The 21165-nt window shown below is 39.6% G+C and overlaps 1 pseudogene; it reads right to left on the bottom strand.

Annotated features, from left to right (window-relative positions):
• Positions 1-1304: 1304 nt before the first annotated feature.
• LOC122433987 overlaps positions 1305-21165 on the bottom strand; it is a 35864-nt pseudogene continuing 16003 nt past the window's right edge.

Genomic DNA, 21165 nt, shown 5'->3' with positions numbered 1-21165 from the left:
AAAGTGAAAGTGAAGTCACTCAGTTGTGTCTGACTCTTTGTGACCCTGTGGACTGTAGCCTACCAGACTCCTCCGTCCATGGGATTTTTCAGGCAAGAGTACTGGAGTGGGTTGCCATTTCCTTTTCCAGGGGCTCTTCCCAACCCAGGGACTGAACTCTGGTCTCCCGCATTGTAGGCAGACGCTTTACCCTCTGAGCCACCAGGGGAAGTTGGAATTTAAAAAGGTATCTTTAATTATTTTTGCATTTTTCTGTATCTTCTTGATTTAAAATGTAGATATGTATCTTTATTAGAAAAATAGAGCTGTTTGCAATATATTGGGGATAAAAAAGAGCTTAGATGAATATAAACTATCCATATAAAGAACCCATTTATAACCCTCTACAGATTATAGAGTTCAGATTTTATTCACTGAAATATCAAAAATGAAATAAAAATTTAAAATCCTATTAATTCCTTTGGCATGGATTTAAGGCAAATATGTGATTAGTTATTATAAACTTTTTGTTTATATTTGAAGAGATCCTTTAGTTCTTTTTTTTTAGCTTTCTCCAATTTAAAAAAATTTTTATTTATTTATTTTTCATTTATTTTTATTAGTTGGAGGCTAATTACTTTACAATATTGTAGTGGGTTTCGCCATACATTGACATGAATCAGCCATGGATTTACATGTGTTCCCCATCCTGAACCCCCGTCCCACCTTAGTTCTATAATTGTTGGAAATTAGAGAATTTCCTTTCTTTAGAGTTCATTTTTTAAAAAAACCTTTGATTTATTTTATTCAGTATTTCAGCATGTTTCTAGTTGAAGTATGAGGACTGAGTCTATAGGGTCATGAAATCTGGAGGTTTATGTCTTGTTTGCTTGCTTGTTTGATTGTTAATATATCTGAATCAGTACTGGATTATTATGTCCTGCAGGACAGAAATCAGATATTATTATTGATCTCTGTATTCCGAGACGCAGAACCTAGCATATTATAGAAACTTAAAAATGTTTCATTAATGGTTATTGAAATAGGTAAAAAAATATAAACTTCTAGCTATAAGATAATTAAGTACTACAGATGTAATGTACAGTCCATGACTATAGTTAACACTGCTGCGTGGTATATATGAAAGTTGCTAAGAGAATAGATCCCCGAGTTCTCATCACAAGGAGTATTTTTTTTTTAAGAAATAAAACACTTTATTTACAAAATTCAAATATGGTCCAAATAAAAGCTGTCCCTTTATTAAACACCCACAAAGTTCCGAACATTGTACAAAATGTTAAAACACTTATTCATACTCTTTTGAAGCAAATTGCCTGTTCTGCCGCACTCATTTTTGCATGACGTTGACATTTTAGCTCCACTTTTCTTAAATGACCAGTTCTTCAAAATTTGCTCAAGAAACAAGTTTCTGATCCACTGAAGTAAATTATGAGGTTAACGCAGAAGTCAACTGGTGAAGTTTCTGTCAACTGTTACACTTAATGTCCTCTTCCTCGGAAACCACCACCCCCTCTTCCTCCTCTGAAACCTCCACCTCCTCTTCCACTTCTAAAACCACCACCACTACAATATTGTAAAGTAATTAGCCTCCAACTAATAAAAATAAATGAAAAAATAAAATAAAATAAAACCACCACCTCTGCCACCTCTGCCTCCTCCTCCTCCTTCTCCTCCCCTGCCACCGCCTCTTGGAGGCCCCTTTTCACCAGGAGGTCGAGGTAGAAACCTCTGCAACGGCAGCAGCTTATATGGGCCTATATAAAACTTCTGTAGTGTTTTAAAGGAAGATGCTTTCATGTTCTCTGATAATTTAACTGAAAAATAAAAATCTCTAAGCTGTCCAAATATTTCATCCACTTTTCCAATTTGTTCTTTGTTTTCTAAATAAACTGGAGCATTGAAATAAGGTACTTTATTTTCATCGGTGGTACATTTACACACTATGTCATCTTCATAAGGAGGCAGGAACTCTCCTAATAAAACTACTTGTTCTGGAGGTCCTTGATCTTGGCCTTTGTTAAAAGCCTCCCCGGCCGCCCCCTTGTCTGAACCCTCCTCTGCCGCCGCCTCCACCTTGGAAGTGGTGGTTGCTGCTGCCGCCGCGACCGAAGCCGCCACGTCGATTAAATCCTCCGCGACCTCCGCCTCGAAAGACGCGCTCGCTGCTACCCGCGCCACGTGCGCCTCAGGCCCGGGTGCGCACACCCACACGCCGGTACTTCCGCCTCACGCGAGCCTCTTCGCCACCGTCCCGGGACCAAACTGAAGTGGGAGGGAAGCACCTGGAAACTCGAGTAACTGGTTTAGAAAAAGTCAGGCCCCTGCTGAAGCAGGTCCGCTGTAGCCTGTCCGAAAGAGCCTTCAGTGCTGGAAGAGTATCAGTAATATCTCAACATCAGCCGTTACTTTACGACAATCAGCTTTACTTGCCTATGGCGAGCAGAACAAGGAGTATTTTTTTTCCTTTTTTTAACCATATGAAGTGAGGGATGGTAACTAAACTTATTGTAGTAATCATTTTGCGATATATATAAGTCAGTTCATTCTGCCATATGCCTTAAACTTTACACGGTGCAGTATGTCAATTGCATCTCAATAAAACCGAAAGAAAAAAATAGAAAAGTGATTTCTATGGAAATGCTACTTTTAACTAGTTCTTCCCTGAACTTAAAATAAATTCCTTGAGGGCAAAGACTGCATCTCAGAGTCTATTACATCCTCAGCACATCGCTGGGCACCTAGCAGTGCCTCAATAAATATTTGCTGGATGAATGAATGGTTGGCAACTTGACTGTGATCTTGTTCAAGATCACTTGTTATTAAATCAGATGAATTTATACCCTTCTTATTTGAAGGGAGAGCACAGGTAAAGAAAACCAGGATATCAATACTTTGCTTTCTAATCAACACTACTCCATCTGTAAGTCAGACTTATATTACACCGTCCTTCCTTTTATCTGTTCTCTCTCCTGCAGCATTTGTGTTTACTCTTCTGAAATCAGTAAGTAAGAATTCTTTCAATATAGGGCTCAATGGACCGGGACCAACAGAGACAGTGATGTTCCAGTTTAACTTCAGTTTATACTTTCATAGCCCCTTGAACTTCTTCTTTTCCGAGCTTTGCTTTAGGCCCACTTCTGAGAAAAATTTTATAAATCAATAAAAGACCCTCAAATTTTCCCTGTATTAATAATTCCTTACTCTCTACATTTGACAGTGTGCTGACAAAGAAGATTTTTGTGTTTGAGTAGCATTTGCTCCAGGCAGATTGATAGCTTGTGCAAGTGCCCTCTGTTACCCTCTAGTTGATTGACACACAAGTAGGATGAAGAAGTACTGTGTTTTGTCTTATTGGTCCTTGTACTTGATGACTGTAGGCATATATATATATATATATATATATATATATATATATATATATATATTTGGTTCTGATTTTAAATTGTGATCTTTCACATTTTGTGACCGTTCATTCTGACTGATTTCCCCTAATACCTTTGTATCACCCCATTATACAGACCTATGAACTTGCACACACCGAAAGCTGATTCTAATGCCCTCAAGACTATGCACAGGAGGTGAATGGTGCTTTGGTATTTCAGTGAGTAGATTTCCTTGGAAGGCGTACAAGAGAAACCAGACTGACATTAAGCTCTATAGTGGGTTAAAATGTGTTTTGATATACTTGTAACATATATTCATCTGAGTTCCTTTTTTCCTGGGGATTAACATTTACATTTTGGCGTTTATTCTTTCAAATTTTCTTTCTTAGCATTCACTCATTCAATACAATGTGTAGGTATATATATATGTGTGTGTGTGTGTGTGTGTGTGTGTGTATATGCATACATATTTATATTTGTGCTTCTCTGTGATCATAATATACATAGATTTTAACCTGCTTTTCCCACTGAGATCTTTCATTCAACTCTGAATCAATGTGCCTTTATATAAGCAATTACCTTACCATCTAATATCAAAACACATTTTCCTTCTAAGGCTTTTCTGTGTTTATTATATACAGTTTTGTAACACCTCTTCACTAAGCGAGTGCAAAGCACAGTCTGTAAATCTTTAAGTGAAAACCTCCAAAAGGAGGAATGGAAATAGGAAGGCAAGTGAGAAAGAAAGCAAGAGTATAAAAAACAAACAAGGAGGAAGAGATGGCGTGTAGCTTTGGAAATGAGGGAGTGGGTAACCTCATGTTTTGAAAATTATTGGATCTCAAGTTCTCCCGGTTCTCTAAAAACATTTAGCTGCTTTAACCCTATTTATGTTACGTCACAATATGTGGTATGGTCTCACAGAAGTTCCCCCGGTGTGGGAGATGCCACTGTCCCCTCAGGCAATGGCTTAGGTCAGCCCCTTCTGGCCTTCCTGCCCTCCTATTTCTTCCCATGTCTGCTAAGGGACACTATGTTGAGGCTAATTTGCATGACTTTCAGGCTATTTTAGTGTTTTCTTAGCTGGTTTGGGCTGCTTTAACAAAATACCATTTAAGAGTGTGTGTCTTAAACAATAGAAATTTACTTCTCATAGTTCTGGAGACTGGAAGTCTGAGAAGAGGGTGAGGGCAGGGTTGAGTTTTGGTGAGGGCTCTCTTCCTGATGTGCAGAAGGCCACCTACTTTCTGTGTCCTCACATGGCAGCAAAAAGAGAGGAGGCTCTGGTCTCCTCCTTCCTAGGAGGCTACTAGTCTGATCACGGGTGCTCCACCTTCATTGCTGTGGATGTTGTTGTTTAGTCGCTAAGTTGTGTCCAACTGTTTGCAACCCCATGGACTGCAGCATGCCAGGCTTCTCTGTCCTTCACCATCTCCCAGAGTTTGCTCAAACTCATGTTCACCAAGTTGGTGATGCCATCCAACCATCTCATCCTCTGTCGTCCCCTTCTCCTCCTGCCCTCAATCTTTCTCAGCATTAGAGTCTTTCCCAATGAGTCAGCTGTTCGCATCAGGTGGCCAAGGTATTGGAGCTTCAGCGTCAGCTTCAGTCCTTCCAATGAATATTCAGGGTTGATTTCCTTTAGGATTAACTGATTTGATCTCCTTGCTGTCCGAGGGACTCTCAAGAGTCTTCTCTAACACCACAATTTGAAAGCATCAGTTCTTCAACACTCAGTCAGCCTTCTTTATGGTCCAACTCTCACATCCATAGATGACTACTGGAAAAGTCATAGCTTTGACTAGACAGACCTTTGTCAGCAAAGTGATGTCTCTGGTTTTTAAAATGCTGTTTAGGTTTGTCATAGCTCTTCTTACAAAGAGCAAATGTCTTTTAATTTCATGGCTTCATTCACCATCTGTAGTGATTTGGGAGCCCAAGAAAATAGAATCTGCCACTGTTTCCATTTTTTCCCTATTTGCCCTGAAGTGATGGGACTGGATGCCATGATCTCAGTTTTTTGAGTGTTGAGTTTTAAACCTCCATGACCTCATCTAAACCTGTTTGCCTCCCCAAAGCTGCACTTCTAAATACAGTGGGTATCAGAGCTTAAATAATTAATTTTAAGGGGGGGGTGGGAAACAGACATTGAGTCCATAGCATTTTCTTAACACTTAAAGGTTAGAATTCCCTGATAAACCAAGAATCTTAATGATCTTGTGAAGGAAGCTCATCAATGCAACTTAGCTGCTTCATTAGAAATAAAATGGAAAATTAGAAGTGATGTATTTTGAATGCAGGATTGATACTGAGGAATAAAGCAAAGGAATAAAATCACTACAGCATATCTTAGAGGGTCCTGAACACAACGAACTCCCTACAGAAGATGATGAAGATGCTGGGGCAGGTGGCGAGGATGTGATCACAGAAACGAATTGCACAGAGGAAGGACTCAGCACTCAGAAATAACAGAGGGGTGAGGTGGGAAGTACCATAATTCTGTAACGCTGAGCATATGATAGCAGAATTCTGAGTCTCTGTTTCCCAGCAGCAGAGTAGAGAGTATACTCTTTGAGAGGTTCATCCCACCTCTATAATGCGTGAAAAGCCCTGGAAAGCCTTGGATGCCCTGGAATAGCTTTATAAACTCTCAAAGCAGTAGAAACTCTTTTAATTGGCATGTCCAAAGCTGACTCACTAAATTAACGAGTGATTTCAACTCTTTCTTTAAAAGATACTGACTGATGCCTCCACCCAATGTAGGCTGTAGGCTCCTTTTTAGTATCTCACCCACATCGGCTCCTTCTAGATCTAAGAGTCAGTGGGTAGATGCTAGTTGAGTTTGTTATTATAACAATATATGTTAATTAAACATTATATGATATAGTGAAATATAACTGTGAAAATTGTTGCTGTGCCCATGAAAACAAAGTTAAATATTTCAATAAGAATTTGAAAAATTATTAAAGCTTTGCTGTTGTTTCAGGTGTGAATTAGAGGAATTTAAATTATCAGGAAATTTTTGAGAGATCAACTCTTCCTTCCATATTCTTTCCCAAGGGGCCTTGCATTGCATCATCTTTAAAGAAACTGAAATTAGAAGTCACAGACTTCTAATGAATTGAATCACACTCAATTCACATTGAGTGTAAATCATGCTTTTGAAATGGTAAAATGGTGTGGAACTTTAATCACTGGTCATCCATGTTGAAAGCAGGGATTGACTATTGATTAATCAAAAAATATTTTTACTTAAAACATGAAATATATGTATATTTCACATATATTTTTCACATATACTTTACCTATATTATTGCTTTCATATATAATTTTAAAACTGATTCTCTGCTTTAATGAACTATTTTGATTAGATGACTATGGTATTCTACAATATTTCACTAAATAAACTGTGTGGGTCACCTGTGAAATAGGATTTTCAGAGCAGTCACCACAATATCATATCCATTCCTAAAGCTAAATGCTTAACTTGGTGCAGAAAGGGATGGTAAGCTTTTAATTTTTATTCACACTAACATATATATATACACACACACACACAGACATACATATATAGGCCTTGCCACCCTTGTAAGAGCCAAGTCTCAAAAATGTCTCATTAATATATGCTCACCAACAATGAAAGAATAATACCATTTTAGAAATGAAGACTAAATTATGCAGAACAAAACAAAATAGTCATGGTCTGAAGACTAATTGGGAACAAAAAGATTAGAACTGAGACAATAGGAAAAGAATATATTTAAAAAATGGATGTGGAAAAAATGATATAGAGAAGAGGAGAAGGAAATTTAATATTTCTACAATTGAAATTCCTCCAAAAGAAAATAAACACAGTGGAACAAAGAACAAATATCAAGACTATAATTCATATCATTTTTCTTGAAATGAAACAGATGTTAATGTGTCACCAAAAGTGAAAATTGACCCCAAACTGCTAATGCGGACTCAACACTGATTGCAATTTGATTTGGAAGACAAAGCAAGTGTCTTTATGGCACTCAGGTAAAGGAAAGCCCTTTCAAGGGAAAGAATATTGGGTTGGTTGGCAGCAAGCTTCTCAACAGCAACATCCTATAGCAAACATCATCAAACAATTTATAAGGCATCTGAAGAGGAAAAGTGTAATCTGAACATTTTATATGCAGGCAAGTTGCTCACAGTTATAAAGACCAATCTGAACATATATTGCTGAGGAATCCACTAGAGAATGAGCTTTGGCCAAACAAGATGAGATTGATGCCATTTTGGGAAAAGAACTAGTGGTACATTTTAAATATATCTAACTCAGAGGAAAGTTATAAGTAATTGTAATAAAATAACATGTACATTTCTCCAAGCAAGGCTTCAGCAGTACGTGAAACGTGAACCTCCAGATGTTCAAGCTGGTTTTAGAAAAGGCAGAGGAACCAGAGATCAAATTGCCAATATCTGCTGGATCATCGAAAAAGCAAGGGAGTTCCAGAAAAACATCTATTTCTGCTTTATTGACTATGCCAAAGCCTTTGACTATGTGGATCACAATAAATTGTGGAAAATTCTGAAAGAGATGACCACCTGACCTGCCTCTTGAGAAACCTATATGCAGGTCAGGAAGCAACAGTTAGAACTGGACATGGAACAACAGACTGGTTCCAAATAGGAAAAGGAGTATATTGTCAAGGAGTATACATCAAGGCTGTATATTGTCACCCTGCTTATTTAACTTATATACAGAGTACATCATGAGAAATGCTGGGTTGGAAGAAGCACAAGCTGGAATCAAGATTGCCGGGAGAAATATCAATAACCTCAGATATGCAGATGACACCACACTTATGGCAGAAAGTGAAGAGGAACTAAAGAGCCTCTTGATGAAAGTAAAAGAGGAGAGTGAAAAAGTTGGCTTAAAGCTCAACATTCAGAAAACTAAGATCATGGCATCTGGTCCCATCACTTCATAGAAAATAGATGGGGAAATAGTGGAAACAGTGGTTGACTTTATTTTTCTGGGTTCCAAAATCACTGCAGATGGTGATTGCAGCCATGAAATTAAAAGACACTTACTCTTGGAAGGAAAATTATGACCAACCTAGATAGCATATTAAAAAGCAACGACATTACTTTGCCAACAAAGGTCCATCTAGTCAAGGCTATGGTTTTTCCAGTGGTCATGTATGGATGTGAGAGTTGGACTGTGAAGAAAGCTGAGCGCCAAAAAATTGATGCTTTTGAACTGTGGTATTGGAGAAGACTCTTGAGAGTCCCTTGGACTGCAAGGAGACCCAACCAGTCCATCCCAAAGGAGATCAGTCCTGGGTGTTCACTGGAAGGACTGATGCTGAAGCTGAAACTCCAATACTTTGGCCACCTCATGCGAAGAGTTGACTCATTGGAAAAGACCCTGATGCTGGGAGGGACTGGGGGCAGGAAGAGAAGGGAATGACAGAGGATGAGATGGCTGGATGGCATCACCAACTTGATGGACATGAGTTTGAGTAATCTCCGGGAGCTGGTGATGGACAGGGAGGCCTGTAGTGCCGTGATTCATGGGGTCACAAAGAGTCGGACACAACTGAGCGGCTGAACTGAACTGAATTAAACATGTATATTTTATACCCTCTGAAAATGTAGAAGTAGTATATCAATAAAAATGGGAGAATGGGAAAAAATGATTGAAAGTTCTGTAAGATCATACTTTTCAGAGGTGATAACTGGGAGTCCAAAATTATCATCTAAAGCTGACAAAACAGGCAGTAAATGTTTTAACTTATTGTATAGCACAAGGCAAAATAAAAGACAGTAATTGTATTGCTTAAAATTAGGTGATGAAGGAAAGGAAAGAGGCTTACAAACTAATTGTTGCTTTTAATAAGAAACTAATATATAATATCTAAAGCAAAGAGAGAATTAGGGACATTATATAAAAGTTTAATGTAAAGTAATTCCAAGAACAAAACAAATAACTTTCTAAATATTAAACAAGAAAACCAACAATAGCAAACCAAATTGAAAAAAGAGAGCACATTGTGAAAATTAAACATGCATATTCATGCATACACACAAATATAAACATTATATGAATTGGTATTACAGCCTAGCGAACATACTTATCTGTTACATGAGTAAATAAAAATAGACCTAACTCACTTAAAAAAACTCAGATTGGGTTACAAAGCACACATAACTCTATGCTATATACAAAAGAGAAAACTAAAAATGATTAAGAAAAGTTAAATAGCAGGACAAAGTTATGCCAGGAAAATGCAAACAGAAATAGAAATAAAGGTTATAATCTTAATATGAAACAAGGAGGAATTCAAGCCAAAGAACATTAATAATGACAGAAATGAGACCTTATAATGCTCAAGGCTACAATTCAGACAAGATAAAATAATTAAGAATATTTATACAGCAAATGACATTGGGAACTTCCCTGAAACAGAAAACACAGCAGATATAAGAAGTTCACTGATTAACTAGAGGCTGAAACTCACCTCTCTTAGTGTTAAAAAAAGAACCCAAACAATAAAAGAACACAGTAAGTTAACTCTTCTGGATATATTTCAAATACCCAAAACTCCTCCTACTTTTTAAGTGCTCATACATCCTTCACAAAATAACTGATCACATGCCAATTAAGACACAAAGAAAATCTCAGTAAATTCTAATAAAGTAGAAATATAAAAATAGCACAGCAAAATTATCTGGCAACCATGCATTGAATCTACAGTTCAATTCAGAACAAGGCCCTCTCACTTAGAAAGCAAAATAAAAGTGCTAATTATTGGGTCAAAGAGGGAATGCAAACAAAAAATACAAAATTTAATATTGATGAAATGTATGGCAGAATTTTGGAATATAAGTCGTTTTGCAAATGGTCATGACATAAAATGCTTAGATCAATAAAAAATAAAACAAAGAAGATAAGATACGTATCTGATGTATGTATTACATGATTCCAAATGTTGGAGAAACAAAAGAAAATAATTATGAAGATACAAGTATAAATTTATGAGTTAGAATACAGAGAACATGTTCTTAATCACTTCAATATTTATTATTTAATTATATTTGTTATTATATAAATAATTATTTATTAATAATAAGAAAAGGTTAGAAATAGCACAATACAGAAGACCAGGTGGATGACTGACCATGTTGACACAACGTGACTTTGGAGGCATAGGAGGCAAACAGGGAAGATCTCTAAGCACTAATATGCAACACTTATTAACTGGAAAAGCAAGGTGCAGAATGGTATAAAATGAAGAGAATTTAAAGGTACAGTTTCTTCTACTCCTTTTTTCCATCAAGAAGCCTTGGAGGTCCCCAGGAGAAACTGACACAAATGATTTGTTGTCAGGGTCCAGGGGGAAAGAACAGGGGTTGGCATGAGACATTTCGCTCAATGCATCGTTAAACATTCTCTTGGGGGACCATCTTAATATAGGAAAAAACAATACAAAGAAGTGAGCCAAATACAGGCAAATAAGAGATATGTTTTCCTACATCTCTGGGCTGAGAAAAAAAGAGCTTGTGAGAAGGTTGAGTGCGAGCCTGGCTATCATTAACCCTTTTGTGTGTGGTCACAGACGGGAGACACGTACATCAAATGGAAGAAACCCAACTGCTCTATTAACAAGCTGAGTAGTGTCTGTCAACGGCAGCTGCCCCGTCTCATCTGGGCCTCTGTCAAGGGGCCTGTGCTCCTGGTTGGACCACCCGTTCCCTTCTCCCCTGCCTGCCATCTCAGGATGCAGAGAGGGAGACAGACTCTGATACTCTTCCTTCTTCCTCTGGGCCTGCCCGCCCACCAGCTTCCCAATGGGGACTGAGAGATGGGGGCCCTGAAGTGTGCTTAACATTGCCTTATCTGAAATGGCTTAAAGTTCGTGAACGTGTGATACGTGAATGAGTATACTGTATATTTAGATAAGTTAGCCCACAGACACAGGCACACACCCAAGGAAGAATTTTTAATCGGAGACTGGCAGTTTGTCTTTTTTTAGAAATCAGAATCTGTTTTCCTCACATAGTAGGAACACAAAATATCAAGGAACTCATGAAGCTCCTGAATTTTATTTTTACACTCACAATTTCGAGAAGAATCTTAACAGATTTAGTCCAAATTTAGTGTTAAAAAAAAAATGCTGCTCTGGGACTGCAAATGTAACTGCCAAGTTTCAATCCACAGCAAATTTTTACAGCTGAGCTGGCAGGTCTTTAAAGAGGTCTTGTCAAAACAGAAACCTTCAAGAACCAAAAAAAAAAAAAAAAAAAGAAACACCTCACCTGCCTTACCACTAATGTCTCTAGGTGTAGAAGTGAAGAGATATTACACAATATTACAGAGTTAGAAGGCATACACCCCACTCCAGTACTCTTGCCTGGAAAATCCCATGGATGGAGGAGCCTGGTGGGCTGCAGTCTATGGGGTCGCTGAGTCGGACATGACTGAGCAACTTCACTTTCACTTTTCACTTTCATGCATTGGAGAAGGAAATGGCAACCCACTCCAGTGTTCTTGCCTGGAGAATCCCAGGGACGGCGGAGCCTGGTGGGCTGCCGTCTATGGGGTCACACAGAGTCGGACACGACTGAAGCGACTTAGCAGAAGGCATACCTGTGGCAAATGAGATGTCTCTTTATCTTCTCCTTCCTTCCTTTTCTCCAAGAAGAGAATTTTTAGTAACACAGCAAATGGACATAATCATTTTATTAAAAGAAAATACCTGATTAAAAGTCCCTTGGACAGCAAGGAGCTCAAACCAGTCAATCCTAAAGGAAACCAACCCTGAATATTCATTGGAAGGACTGATACTGAAGCTGAAGCTCCGATACTTTGGCCACCTGATGCGAAGAACTAACTCATTAGAAAAGACCTTGATGCTGGGAAAGATTGAAGGCTGGAGGAGAAGGGGATGGCAGAGGATGAGATGGTTAGATGGCATCACCAACTCAATGGACGTGAATTTGAGCAAACTCGGAGATAGTGGAGGACAGAGAAGCCTGCGTGCTGCAGTCCATGGGGTCACAGTCAGTCAGATACGACTTAGTGATTCAACAACAACAATTAGCATTTTCATTCAACTCCAAATATTTTCTAGTTTTGCTTATACTGACTAAACAACAACCACCACCCAATCAAGGTTTTGCTGGGAGGGTGATTCATATTAGTAAGAAAAATCACATTTGTTTAGCCTGCAGAAGCTCTGCTCTGGACTATCTGAGTCAGAAATCCTTGCTCAGAATCTTCCTTTGGCGATGATAGAATTTTGGCTGGGTGGGGAGAGGGAGAGGGATAATGTTGAAGAGAGAGATGAGAGGTTCACAGGGAACAGTCTAGGGGGGTGCTCTAGGATGCCTGCCTCAGGTAGATCACCTCTGACAGACTTTTGTGCGGACCCTGCCTGTTTGGTGACTGACTCTGGAATGGTTGGTCATGTGGAAGTGGCCTGGACCTGCCCAGACGGAAGGTGTGATTCTCACTGCATCACTGCCTTCACTGTAATTGACAGGGCATCACTTCCTTCACTCTTCACTCCCATGGCTCTCTGGAGTCTAACAGTTGGTCCTTAAGAGAAAGAAGAGGGTTTGTGTTTTAGGTATTGAAAGCAAGGTAAAAGGACGTTGCAAGTTTTGATAGATTTGGAGGCGGGGGACACATTTTGCCATTAAAATTATTTTTAATTGCTTTCTAGATTAAAGCATAAGCATAGATCAATGAAGTTAAACGTCTTAATAGTTGTCTCTTAATAGTGTTTTCCAGTTTCCTTTGATGCCCCTTCCCTGAAACAAACAAAACAAATAGAAAATAGTGGGATATAAATGTATTTTCGGCTTCCCAGGGGGCACCGGTGATGAAGAACCCACCTGCCAACGCAGGAGATGTAGAAGATGCAGGTTCAATCCCTGGGTCGGGAATATTCCCTGGAGGAGGGCTTGGCAATCCACTCCAGTATTCTTGCCTGGAGAATCCCATGGACTCAGGTGCCTGGTGGGCTACAGTTTATAGGGTCACAAAGAGTCGGACACAACTGAAGCAACTTAACACACACACACACACACACACACACACACACACACACGTATTTTAGTTATGGGGTTGCAGATAGTCAGAGGGTGAAGGCAGAGTTCCCAGACTCCCAACCTCCTCGAACACCTTTAAATAAACACCTCTTTCTCTCTTTCCCTCTCTCTCAAGGGAAATGGCACAACTCTGTTCTGCTTTCACTCCTTCGGCATTGAGTCCTCTGAGAAAGGGATCTCCCCTTCTCCTCCGCTGTCCTCTGCCTTGCCTTCCCCGCACCTCTTGCACCTTTCAGGCTGGTGTCTTTGTCCTCCAGTCTAGACCTGTCAGCGATAAGCACCACAGAAGCCCTTCAGGAGAGGCCCAGGCGCCTCAAATCTGCAGAATCCTACCCGTATATAAAACCGGCTCACAAATCTCCTCTTCCTGTCTCCTCTCGCTAAATGCCTGGTGTTCAATATCTGATTCCCTCTGCTTGATTTGTGACGTCCCCAGCATTCCTGGGAAAACCTCACCTGTGTAATGAGAGCAGGCCTTCCTATCTCATCCTATCTCTGCCGATACGTCCCCTTCTCAACTTAGCTCTGTTTGCTTCCCTGCATCCCTGGAGCCTTTGGGCGGACATGGATTATCAAAACTCCAACCTTCCTCATGCACTTAAAAAGAAAAAAAAACAAAAAACAAAACATGTAGCTGCAAACAAACCAGAGAGGCCTGGGAATTAAAGACAAATCGACTGGCAAGTGGCAGCTCTGTTGGGATATTAAAAAAAAAAAATGGTTTCAGTCTCTTAATTCAACAAGCCCAGTTGAGGTTATTTTGAAAGTCACTAACTGCTCTGGCTGTAACAGGAGTGTCGTCCAAACGAAATCATTATTCCCTTCTTGTTGAGTTTTTCTTATTGGAGTTTCTAGCTCTCTACTCTCTGGTGGTAAAACAGTAGCTACAAATAACATCCTTAAAGGTGGCATTCTCTATGAGATGACTTTTTTTTTTTTTTTTTTCTAAATAAACTTTAGCACCTTCATCCTCCAGGAGGAAATGTTAGCAGAGCCAAGATGTGGAAACTTCTGAGGGAAAGTTTTAGTATTTGTTCCCTTTGGAATTTGTGTTAATTATAGGGTCAAAAATCAGGTTACAGGTGGTGCAGTGGTAAAGAACCCGCCTGCCAATGCAGGAGGTGCAAGAGATGGGGGTTTGATCCCTGGGTAGGGGAGATCCCTGGAGGAGGGCATCGCAATCCGCTCTAGTATTCTTGCCTGGAAAATTCCATAGACAGAGGAACGGTGGTGGGCTACAGTCCACAGGGTCTCAGAGTCCGACATGACTGAGCATTTACAGTATAGTAATAGGGCCAAATACAGTGCCAACCCAGTACCTTCTATGGGCTACATATCACTTGCATTTTAATTTCCTTTTGCACACAGGTTATGGGAAGACTTTATGTTCTATGGTGATTCATATATGAAACATAACAATATTCTTTCCCTTTTGTCTCCCCCCCCCCCCCCCCGCCCCATGCTCCCAAATCTGCTATCTATAGTTCTACAGCAGAGATCTTTTAAATCACACATTTGGTTACTTTGCTTTCCCCGTTTGTAACCTCCAAAGTCTCCCCCTCAGCTGCTGCAGACATGGCCAGATGATTTCATCCTGCCCTCAGACGGATTGAAATGGACTCCCTAGAGACACGAGTGGCGGTGGGGTGGGGAGAAGGATTCGGAGGCTGCCTCAGGGTTCCTGGGAGTGCTGTGATCGGTTAGCTATGCCTGCCGTAGACCTGGGAAGAAGGTGCGGTGGTGGGTATGTCATACTTAGGGTACGTGTTTAGTCAGACCATGGCCATGGCATCTGTCTCTCCATGCAATATGCTACTGTTAAGCAGTACAGAAAATTCTTCCCATTTTCTAAAGACAATATTGTTTCCAGGCAATTTCAAGAGTGATCTAAGATTCACTTCCTAGAGAAATCATTTTTCCCCTCTCTTTGATTGTAGACCAGGTCCTAAGCCTATATGCTGCTGTTGCAAACTGTGTTTTTGCCGCTACCATTTTTCTTAACCCACTGTTTGAGGATTACCTATGCAGGTGACTGATACCTTCATGAGGTAGACTTCAGAAGTCTCTGAGGGCTGAAGTGTTCAATTTTCTCATTAATTACCTAGCATAGGGCTTGAACTCTTAGCTGGCATACAGTAATTGTTTATTAAAAAAATAATAAATGCATGAATGAATGAATGGCATATTTCCTATGGGGTGAGAGGAAATAAAACAGAACTTACTGGTATTTGCACTTGATAATAGCCATACAAGCAAATGTAAAAAATGAAATTCTAAAAAAATAACAAATGGAACTGTTAGATGATTTTAGTAACTTCTCGTAACATTTTTTAGCATTTTTTGGTACATTGATTTCGTGTTAAATTCAAGATTTAAGGTTGTTCTTTTTTTTTTCCTTTTTTTTTTTTTTTGTAATATTCCTGAACCCTTCAGGTGAAAATCAGCTTTCTATTGCCTGTCTCACTGTTTCTTCAAATAGCATTCATATATATCTTAGTCAGCTTAGCCTACTATAACAAAATACCGTAGACTGACTTAAACAACAGATATTTAGTTTTCATAGTTTGGAGGCTGACAAGTCCAAGATCAAGGTGCTGACAGATTGAGATTCAGATTCTGATGAGAGTTCTCACCCTGGCTTCTTCCTATGACCTCATGTGATGGAGACAGGAGAGAGAGAGAGCGTGGTGTTTCCTGATTATTCTTATAAGGGCACTGTTCCCAGTGTTCCACCCTCATGACCTGTCTACTCCCAAAGGCCCCATCTCTGAATCCCATCACATTGAAGGTTAGTGCTTCGGCACATGGATATATATATATACATGTATATGTGTGTGTATATATATAGTGTGTATATATGTATATATGTATGTATGTGTATATATGTATGTATGTGTATATATGTATACATATATGTATATATATAGTGTATATATGTACACATAGGTATATATGTATATATATAGTGCTTCCTTGGTGGCTTAGACAGTAAAGAATCTGCCTGCAGTGCAGGAGACAGGGATTTGAACCCTGGGTCAGCAAGATCCCCTGGAGAAGGGAAGGGCTACCCACTCCAGTATTCTTGCCTGGAGAATCCCATGGACAGAGGAGACTGGTGTGCTACAGTCCGTGGGGTCACAAAGAGTTGGACATGACTGAGTAGCTAACACTAGCTCTATAAATACATACATATGTGTATATATATATATTTCCTTTGTTTGTTTACCATATATACTTAGATATGTAAATAGAGTAAATATGGATTCCCAGAGTTCTTTACTATATTTATTCACTCTTCAAATATTTACTGATCGCCCACTATATTCAATGTACTGGGAAAACAGTGATGAAAATACAGACATAATATACAACCTGATGCAACTTATAGCCAGATTTGCCCTGCCTACATTTCTCCAATTTGAATGCATTGATGAACTTCCATTAGCAGTTACCTTGTACCCATTGACCATCCCCAAGAAAAAGAAATGCAAAAAAGCATAATGGCTGTCTGAGGAGGCCTTACAAATAGCTGAGAAAAGAAGAGAAGTGAAAAGCAAAGGAGAAAAGGAAAGATATTCCCATTTGAATGCAGAGTTCCAAAGAATGGCAAGGAGAGATAAGAAAGCTTTCCTCAGTGATCAGTGCAAAGAAATAGAGGGAAATAATAGAATGGGAAATACTAGAGAACTCTTCAAGAAAATTAGAGATACCAAGGGAACATTTCAGGCAAAGATGGGCTCAATAAAGGACAGAAATGGTATGGACCTAACAGAAGCAGAAGATATTAGGAAGAGGTGGCAAGAATACACAGAAGAACCATACAAAAAAGATCTTCACAAACCAGATAATCATAATAGTGTGATCACTCACCTAGAGCCAGACATCCTGGCATGTGAAGTCAAGTGGGCCTTAGGAAGCATCATTATGAACAAAGCTAGTGGAGGTGATGGAATTCCAGTTGAGCTATTTCAAATCCTGAAAGATGATGCTGTGAAAGTGCTGCACTCAATATGCCAGCAAATTTGGAAAACTCAGCAGTGGCTACAGGACTGGAAAAGGTCAGTTTTCATCCCAATCCCAAAGAAAGGCAACCCCAAAGAATGCTCAAACTACTGCACAATTGCACTCATCTCACATGCTAGCAAAGTAATGCTCAAAATTCTCCAAGCCTGGCTTTAGCAGTACGTGAACCATGAACTTCCAGATGTTCAAACTGGTTTTAGAAAAGGCAGAGGAACCAGAGATCAAATTGTCAACCTCTGCTGGATCATCAAAAAAGCAAGAGAGTTCCAGGAAAACATCTATTTCTGCTTTCTTGACTATGCCAAAGGCTTTGACTGTGTGAATCACAATAAACTTTGGAAAATTCTGAAAGAGATGGGAATACCAGGCCACCTGACCTGCCTCTTGAGAAATCTGTATGCAGGTCAGGAAGCAACAGTTAAAACTGTACATGCAACAACAGACTGATTCCAAATCGGGAAAGGAGTGCATCAAGGCTGTATATTGTTACCCTGCTTATTTAACTTATATGCAGAGTACATCATGAGAAACACTGGGCTGGATGAAGCACAAGCTGAACTCAAGTTTGCTGGGAGAAATATCAATAACCTCAGATATGCAGATGACACCACCCTTATGGCAGAAAGTGAAGAAGAACTAAAAAGCCTCTTGATTAAAGTGAAAGAGGAGAGTGAGAAAGTTGGCTTAAAGCTCAACATTCAGAAAACTAAGATCATGGCATTCGGTCCAATCACTTCATGGCAAATAGATGGGGAAACAGTGGAAACAGTGGCTGACTTTATTTTTCTGGGCTCCAAAATCATTGCAGATGGTGATTGCAGACATGAAATTAAAAGAGGCTTGCTCCTTGGAAGGAAAGTTATGACCAACCTACACAGCATATTGAAAAGCAGAGACATTACTTTGCCAACAAAGGTCCTTCTAGTCAAGGCTATGGTTTCTCCAGTAGTCATGTATGGATGTGAGAGTTGGACTATAAAGAAAGCTGAGTCCTGAAGAATAGATGCTTTTGAGCTGTAGTGTTGGAGAAGACTCTTGAGAGTCCCTTGGACTTCAAGGAGACCCAACCATCCATCTAAAGGAGATCAGTCCTGGGTATTCACTGGAAGGACTGATGTTGAAGCTGAAACTAATACTTTGGCCACCTCATGCAAAGAGTTGACTCATTGAAAAAGACCCTGATGCTGGGAGGGATTGGGGGCAGGAGGAGAAGGGGATGACAGAGGATGAGATGGTTGGATGGCATCATCGACTCAATGGACATGAGTTTGAGTAAACTCCGGGAGTTTGTGATGGGCAGGGAGGCCTGGCGTCCTGTGATTCATGGGGTCGCAAAGAGTCGGACACGACTGTGTGACTGAACTGAACTGAACATGAAAGTACTAATATCTCTTTGAGATTCTTATTTCAATTCTTTTAAACTAGTATGCAAATGTGGGATTACTGAATCACTTGACAATTCTTTGTAAATTTCTTTTTTTTGAAAACTGTGTACTCTTTTCCATAAGTTTCACTGTATTGCATTCCTACCAATAGGTGTAAAGGTTTCAGTTTTCCACTTCCTCACTGACATTTGTCGTCTTTTTAAAAAAATAATAGCCACACTGACAGTTACTAGGTGGTTTGCATTTTAATTGTAATTAGTGACATTAAGCATTTTTTTGTGTATCTGTGGACCATTTGTATTTCTTCTTTGGAGAAATGTTTATTCAAATCCTCAACCCATTTTAAAATTGGGTTATAAATTTTCTTGCTATTGAGTTATAGGAGTTCTTAATATATTTTCAGATTAATCCCTTTTATGATATATGATATACAAATATTTTCTCTCATTTCACAGGTTGCTTTTTATAGACATCCAATGTTCATGATTTAGAAGACTTAGTATTATTAAAAAGTCCATGCTACCCAAAGCTATCTACAGATCCAGTGAAATTTCTATCGAAATCCCAGTAGCATTTTTTTTTTTTTCAGAAATAAAGAAACAATCCTACGTTTCATATAGAACTACAAAAGACTGCTGCTGCTGCTAAGTCGCTTCAGCCGTGTCCAACTCTGTGCGACCCCATAGATGGCAGCCCACCAGGCTCCCTGTCCCTGGGATTCTCCAGGCAAGAACACTGGAGTGGGTTGCCATTTCCTTTTTCCAATCCTTGAAAGTGAAAAGTGAAAGTGAAGTCTCTCAGTCGTGTCCGACTCTTAACGACCCCATGGACTGCAGCCCACTAGCCTCCTCCGTCCATGGGATTTTCCAGGCAACAATACTGGTGTGGGTTGCAATTTCCTTCTCCAGTAAAAGACTAAGGGTAGCCAAATAATCTTGAGAAGGAAGAATAAGGCTGGAGGCATTAACTTCCTATTTCAAAATGTGTTGCTAAGTTGCAATAATCAAAATAGTATGGTAAAGGCATAAAGTCAGACATAAGAGCCACCTCACTGGAAAAGACCCTGATGCTGGGAAAGATTGAAGGCAAAAGGAGAAGCAGGAAGCAGAGGATGAGATAGTTAGATAGCATCGCCAACACAATGGACATGAAATTGAGCAAACTCTGGGAGATCGTGAAGGACAGAGGAGACTGGTGTGCCGCAGTTCATGGCATGGCAAAGTAGGACACAGCTTCATAACTGAAAAGCAATCAGTCAGTGGAACAGAATAAAAAACCCAGAAGTAAATCCATGAACATGTGATCAACAAATCTTAAGGATGCTAAGAATGCACAATGGGTAAAAGATAATATCTTCAACAAAGCATAAAAAGACTATTTTAACCAAAAGAATTAAATTAGACTCTTATCTTACACTGTACACAAAAATGCAGCTCAACCTGGCTTAAAGACATAAGCATAAGACCTGAAACTATAAAACTCCTAGAACGCAAAAGGGGGAAAGCCTTTTGATGTGGGTCTTGGCAATAAATCATTCAAGAATTCATTCATGGATAGGACACCGAAATTTCAGGCAACAAACACGAAATAAAAAAGTGGGACTACACCAAATGAGTTAGATTCCACATGAGGGGAACAATCAATGGAGTGAAATGATCCAATTTACTATTATCTTGGGGAATTTGCTCTAGGAGGGTAGAAGTAAGTGTATGACTATTTATTCCCTGTTGTTGTGTGACAATAACTTTACATTTTGTGCTTTCAAAATTGATTCTCAAAATAGCTTTATGAGCAAAGTTATTACAGTCTTTGTATGGATGAAGAAGAATCAGAAAGTTCTGCTGTTTACTCAAGGCAGCCCAATCTGAGAAACCGGGGTGCTTGCCAAGACTTCAACAACTGTTGGGTGTCTCTTAAGTCCCCTCTGCCCCACAAGCCATGCACAAGCCTTCCTATGTTCTCTTTTTCTAAGACAAGGATGATGAAATGGTGGCCAAGAGTACTGGTTGGTAGACTCTGGTAGTAAATGGAAACCTCTTCACCTCTCCTGTCACCTGCTGGCTCAGATCTTTGCAAATACTCATCTGTTTTGCATTTCTGGTGGGAATTATGAGTAAACTAAGGGCTAGATCAGTAGCAGGAGGATAGCATTGTGCAATCTTCATGTGGGTCTTTTGGATAGCTCGATGGGCCCAGCCTACTGTGCCTCACTTTGAACCCCCTGCTTTCTACTTTCTTGGACTCCCATCTCCATCCTCTTTGCCCCTGCACTCAAAAATGTTTTA

This window comes from Cervus canadensis, chromosome 33, assembly GCF_019320065.1.
Source record: "Cervus canadensis isolate Bull #8, Minnesota chromosome 33, ASM1932006v1, whole genome shotgun sequence".
NCBI classification, from domain to species: Eukaryota; Metazoa; Chordata; class Mammalia; order Artiodactyla; family Cervidae; genus Cervus; species Cervus canadensis.
The sequence above is the reverse complement of the archived record's forward strand: the minus strand, read 5'-3'. Positions and strand labels throughout refer to the sequence as shown.